We start from the raw sequence: 6,513 nt of genomic DNA on the forward strand, positions 1-6,513 counted from the left end.
AACATCATAAAAACTTTCCTTTTCTAAGTAATCCCTACCACTTTGAGGTGCATAGGCTATGCACAGATTAGCCTCACTACCTCCTCTTCAAAAGCAAGTACCATTGTCATCACTCTGTCAGGTAGCCACTTTAACAAGTCGAAATTCTGCCACTGCGAATGACTACAATGCAACCGCCAACCAATCAGAACAGGTTATAAGAGGCTACCGTCCAATTGTGACCCTTCTAGCACTCAGCCAGAGAGTTAATGCTTGTTTTGGACTTTATTTGGTAATTACAGAAGAAAAAGAGCAATAACAGTGGTGGGAATCGAACCCGCGTCAATTAAATGGCTACTTTCTAGCCCTAACCCTAACCTCTAAGCCAACCAGCTGACAAAAAATCCATCACTTAATTTGCTTTCTATCATCTTCTTTTCGCCATTTTTTACGTCACTTAAACCGTAGCTTATGATTGGTTGGCGGTTTCATTCTAATCAATTTCAGTGGCAGAATTTCGACTTGTTAAAGTGGCTACCACTCTGTCACTCCTTCTTCTAACTTCTATTACTTTCTCACATAATTCCTCTTTTACCAAGAAACCAACACCACCGATTTCTGTGTTATTTCCTGACCACCATAACTTATATCTCCTCCCATTGGCACCTAAAAACCGCGCTGACTGTCCCCTCCATCTTACTTCCTTTACACTACATATATCCACCCTTCTTTTTCTTAGTTCTTCACATATTTCAGTTCCTTTACCACACAAACTTCCCACATTCCAGCATCCGATTCTAACACCATAATCTTTTTTCAGTGTTTTTTTGTTTCCTCGGAACCCAGAGATTCTTCGCACCCCTTGCCCATCTAAGGGCTACTGGGGACTAGGGGCCATTTTTAGCTTTTGCTGCATTTAAATAATATTTTGGAGCATATATTTTCCAGCCGGATGCCCTTCCTGACGCTAACCACAGTTATTGGCGGTGGGCCTAGCCTTTACTTAAAAAAGTATTTCCTGCAAGGCAGCAGGATTTCTAACAAGTTTTAGCCAACCAGTCGAGGTTGTTGCCCATGAGGTGGGACGTGGACCCACTTGTTAGTTTGGTGTGTGATCAAGACCAGTGTTCCCCGAGACCCATGGTGTAACAATCCATGGCGACTGCCCAGGGTTCAAATGTGCTACTTGTACCACACATCTACCTCACTCCTTTGATATGTATAAACAGCAATTTCTACTGGTCGGGATAACTAGGCTACGGTAGCCTACCCAATAATTTCCTTTCAATCCAAGCCATGGACACCTTAAATAGAAGGACTAGTATCTTCTATGCTCGGTATTTGGAACTTGGGTGTTAAATCCAAACTTGGGTGTATCCAAAATAAGGTATAAATTATTCATAAAACTTTGTTTTCGGGGTCTGTTATAGGGTTTTGAGGGGCAAGGATTCCATTTTTCACACTTGTTTTTCTCTAAAATGTTAATGAAAGGTCTTCTGAAGCTTATTTGTTGCAAAAATATCACAATTTTGGCAAAAATATGTGTTTTTTTTTTACTTAAGTTAATGGAACAAGAATTTAAATCAACATTTAGTAAAAGTGATTAGTTAAAACGGCAAAAATTATTAAACAGCAAGATTTAAAACAGCAAATTGGTGCGTGGTATATCAATGACAGCCTAGGCTAATAAAGGCTATATCAAAGCAGAGATTAGCCTACACTCGATAAAGTTATTCGTCAGCTATGAGAAATTTAATGCCAGATTTTTTTTTAAAAACATTGTGGCAGCATATATTGGCCTACTTAAGTAGTAAGTTTTTCTCTCCTTCTCAAACAACCAAGTCGCTTTTCTTTGTCGCTTTTGTCCAGAACAAATGCTTTCAAAAGAATATTGTACATCGTCATGCAAGCTGCTATTGTGGCTATAGGTATGTGCTCAAATTTGGCTTGCGTGTGTTCGACAACAGTGAAAGTTTCACTTCTCAAACATGTGATGTGCTGAATAAACAAAATGAACTATTGAAAGTTTGGGTGTCGTCAGTCCACCCCAATTTAAATTCTGGAGGAATGTTAAATCAATTGCATTATCGTTGACATTTTCAATTTCAACTCCAGACAAACAAGATCGAAATTTGTGTTCTAAATTCCCAGCCAGAAAAACAATCTTGTGTTTGATAGAGCTATTGGAAGCAATGAGCTCTTGAGTGTCAGCAATATCCAGAAAATCATCGTCAAGATGAAATGTTAGCATCACATTCAACATCACCAGACTCTTGTGGGGTACAATCATATTTCAAAAGAACATGAAGGTTCTTGGTTTCAGCAGCTGCCTTGATGTCTACAGTATCAATGCAGAAGTTACCGCCACTACGTTGTCTGGCTTGGCCAAAGAACTTTTCTAGGGCTTCATCAGCAAACACACCAGGTAGAACATAACTGAAATTATACTCCGTCAGCAATAGCTGTGCAGCCTGAATGTTGGTTCTTGTGTTTTTTTATTCGACCATGACCACCTGTCCAGGCGCAAGAGGACACCACGTCACAAATTTTGCAAAGCTTCTTGAAACTAGTGCAGTCCTTTGTCCACGGCTGACGACACTCATCCCGCATGTTAATAGCTGAATAGTGATCCTTAACATTCATCAAGTGGAACCAGTTAGTGATGAACTTCACGAAAATGATAGTGCCATCACTAATATCGAGTCTACTCTTTAACGAATCTGGCAAACAAAGGGAACACTTTGTCTCTGCAAAGGCTTGGGGTAGCCTACACAGCTGTGTAGGCTATGTGACTTGTGTTTACGGAGGCTGTTTTTACGATCTTCATTGTAGAGTGCTTCAATATCACGCCAGCGTGCAACATACGTTTTCTCCTATTTCATGAAAGAGAGTTCTTTATTGTGCTCAGTTATCCAGTTGTTTCTAATGTTTTTAAATAAATGGACATAGTCAAAAACAAGAAAAACATCAGAGTTGGTTGCTTTGATAAAACTTTTGCCAGGTCCACCTAATTTTCTATAAACAGAAACACTTGTTTTGCAATTGTCACATACACAGGAAATCGTAGTAGCCTATCTCCAGCGTTACCAACTGCCACCAAAGCTTTCAGGATCATTTCCTTAAGTTTATCAGAATTCAGTTTTGCGACAGGATGATTACGCAGAATATATTTAGGGCCTCCGAAATGGCCTACAACTCCAATCACCAGTGCATGAGTAGCAAGAACTTCTTCTTCACCAGACACGTTTTGAGCATAACCAACTATGCGGCCGCCTGAGTATGTAAGTGTTTCTGTAAGCTTCACTTCATCGAATAGAACGTTGACAAGACGCTGTTGTGTTTGAAGTTGTTGGAAGAGTTGCTTCAAATTTTCATCTTGAAAACTACCAGAGAGTAGTTTTTTAATCAGTTCTACTCTGGGCAAAACAATTGAGCCAGAATTCCGTAGCATTCGATATGCAGCCGGTGAAATATTATGAAGTTCTGCGGCAAAAACGTACATAATTCTATCAAAACGACGTTCTTTCGGAGAACAAAGTAATAATTGTAACTGGGATTAAAGAAACTGATAATGAGGGGAATCGGAACATCTCATGCTATTTAGCATCTGTAGCAATAATAGACTGTTGCAAAACCCCACTTGCATTGTCATGTCACAGTTAAATTTTGGCAAGCATTGCTTTCTCTTTATCTGCAATGGTTGTGGAAATTTTTAATAGATTCAGCAACAGTTAGCCATAGTAGGCCTAGCCTGCAGTAGCCTAGGTCATAGTCATTTATGCGCATAGTAGTTTTAAGATTTTGGCACCCAAGTTTGAAAACCCAAGATTGCGAGATACGAGTCCTTCTGTTTAAGGTGTCTATGATCCAAGCTGTAGGCCACACATTTGTTGATCCAAACTAATCATTTTAACTATTCAAAAGTACTATATAACTTATAGACATTAAACATAATTTTTTTTTTTTTGCAAAATTTTCTTTTTTTTATTTTCCCTTCATTTCTTAAATTTTTCTGAAGGTGTTGCGACCGTGCCAAATTTCTTTCAACTCAATAACTTACTTCGGTCACTAGCACGTTTTAACGTTCGCGTTTTGTCGCTTCTACCTTTTTCTACACCTTTGCTATGTTGACGTGAATTGTTTTTGATATCATGATCAAAAATAAAAACAACTGAACTGACATGACGAATTCAAGCACGTTTTAACGTTCGCGTTTTGTCGCTTCTACCTTTGCTATGTTGACGTGTATTGTTTCTCATATGATGGTCAGAAATAAAAACAAACTCAACTGAACTGACATAACAAATTTTAATTTAATAGTTCAAACATTTTATTTTTATTCCTTTCTGCACGACTTCAACGTTTAACGATGTAAAAACGGCAATTATAATTAGGCTACGGTACCCGATAATTCCCTTTCAAAAATAAAATTTCAAAAACTCGCCAAATAGGGCACTCGCCAAAAAAGGCTCTCGCCGAATAGGGAACTCGCCCAGTCGGATTAGCCAAATCGGACTCGCCGAATAGTAGCAGACCCTCAATAAATCATGGCTCTTTTTAATTTTTCAATTTAACTTTTCAATTCAATTTATTTTTCTTTGTTGAATAACAAGTTCAGCAATGATGAAGTTACATAATTGTAGTGTTTGGGAACAAAACCAACAAAAGGAAAATATTGAAAAACCACAGAAGTTTAAGAGGTGCATGAGATGCAGATTTTTAGGTTATATGGATGAAAGTAAATTAAGTAAGGCCACCAAACCTATGGTAACAGTTTAAAATAGATGAATTAGTTAAAAGCAACTGGAGGTGTGTCAGTTGACGAAGGTATTGGGACGACTTACCTTAACCCTTCCTAACTTTAATCCTAACTCTGGTAACATCTGATTGTAACCATCCCATCAAGTGTGGAAAAATAGGCACTTCCAACAAAATTAAGTTAACTTTCAACAACGACAGTGATATGGTTTTGAAATAGGGATGAGGAACTGACCGGTTAAAGAATTTACATTAATTGTTATTTGCGCATGTTATTAAGGTAATGGTCATGACAAAAAAGTAGTGAAGGTGATTTGAGAATGGTCTTGATAGTATGCGGATGACTGGTGTCAGTGAAAGATGAAATTTTTTGAAGTTTTTTCAAATGAATTTCTAAACAAACTGCTAGAGAGTGATACAGCTTCATTGTTGTAGTACTCTTGTCGAACAAATCTAGACAACAGAGTTACAGAGCCATGAGGTTCTTTGCACAAGTACAATATACGTAGTTTGGGTAATTATAACCGTATTGCATTGGTAACAAATTGGCATCTAATTGGAGCCTATTGAAATTGAACAATTTTATGTGGTGGTGGCAGACATATGACAATGACAGCTGTAATAAGCTGGGCAGATACTTTGTTTCAAACCTACCGTAGTTCTTAAAAGATTAAATGTACAGAAGTGGTATCAAGTGCACAATACACGCATGCTAATCAGCTTAAATTTCAGTTTAAAAATGAGTTTTTAGTTTGCTGCAGAATAATGAAAGTTTCAATTTCAGTAGCCTAATGTTCTTGGGGAGATCGTTCCAGACTGTAACTTCACTGAATTGGATGGATTGCTGGGTTAAGTTTTTGAAGTACAGACGAATTCGGTTAATAGTATACTGCTTAAACGTATCAATCGTTTATTTGAATCAAAACCTGAAATCCCAAACCAAATCCAATCTAATGTTAAGTAAAAACATCGGTTAAGCGTATACCGCTTAAAAGAATAAGTCGGATAAAAGCATCAGGATTTGTTTCTAGTTTGCCTACTTCATTCATTTAATCGTATGATTGTACCCGTTAGCGAAAAGAGAATGTCTCTTTTTTGCTTCGCATAATTGTCTGCAATGTTCAAAGGCGAAATGAAGCAAAGGTGAGACAGACGCAAGCGATCAAAACAAAGACCAGTGTCTGTAATCCCAGGCCATAATCTTATGTGCTAGACATCGCACTACAAAGAACCAATTTTCGCACAGCTGGACTTCATTAAAACAGAAGAGCACACAAAAGGAATAATCACACTTCCCAATAAAGAAGTTTAAATGCTTTTGATGTCATCGGTCGGCGACTGGCCTTGCAAGGAAAGGACACGGACAAATTATTTCGGCTTGAGAGGGAAGTGTTGAAAAGAATGTCTAAAAGTTTAAACCAGAAAACTGTGGAGAATTTTTTTTAAATTGCTGAAAAAAAGTAGCCTATTGTTGTGAAATGCAGTGCGTAATTTCATTTGTTGCAGTATTGTTCAGTTGAAGAACATTGCAAATTAATTATTTTACCAGACATGGCAAAACACTTGAAAAACAAAACCTTTGCGATTTCAAAACAAACAATGAGTGTGAGCTGTGTTTTTCCACCATACCACTATTTTCGTAGGCCCTTTTCCATACTCAAAACTACACAGCTGGTACAGAGCTAAAAATAGCCCGCTTGATTCAAAATCTTCAACGTCAAAGTTCGCGTTGTGACGTCACAGAGATCGGTGATATGAAAGATTGCCGATTTGCAG

At 37.8% G+C, this 6,513-nt stretch overlaps 1 pseudogene; it reads right to left on the reverse strand.

Moving 5' to 3' along the window:
- Positions 1-1,782: 1,782 nt before the first annotated feature.
- Positions 1,783-3,481, reverse strand: LOC145780177 (uncharacterized; annotated as a pseudogene).
- Between the last annotated feature and the right edge of the window lie 3,032 nt (positions 3,482-6,513).

The sequence above is a fragment of the Aplidium turbinatum genome, chromosome 11 (genome assembly GCF_918807975.1).
Source record: "Aplidium turbinatum chromosome 11, kaAplTurb1.1, whole genome shotgun sequence".
Classification (NCBI taxonomy): Eukaryota; Metazoa; Chordata; class Ascidiacea; order Aplousobranchia; family Polyclinidae; genus Aplidium; species Aplidium turbinatum.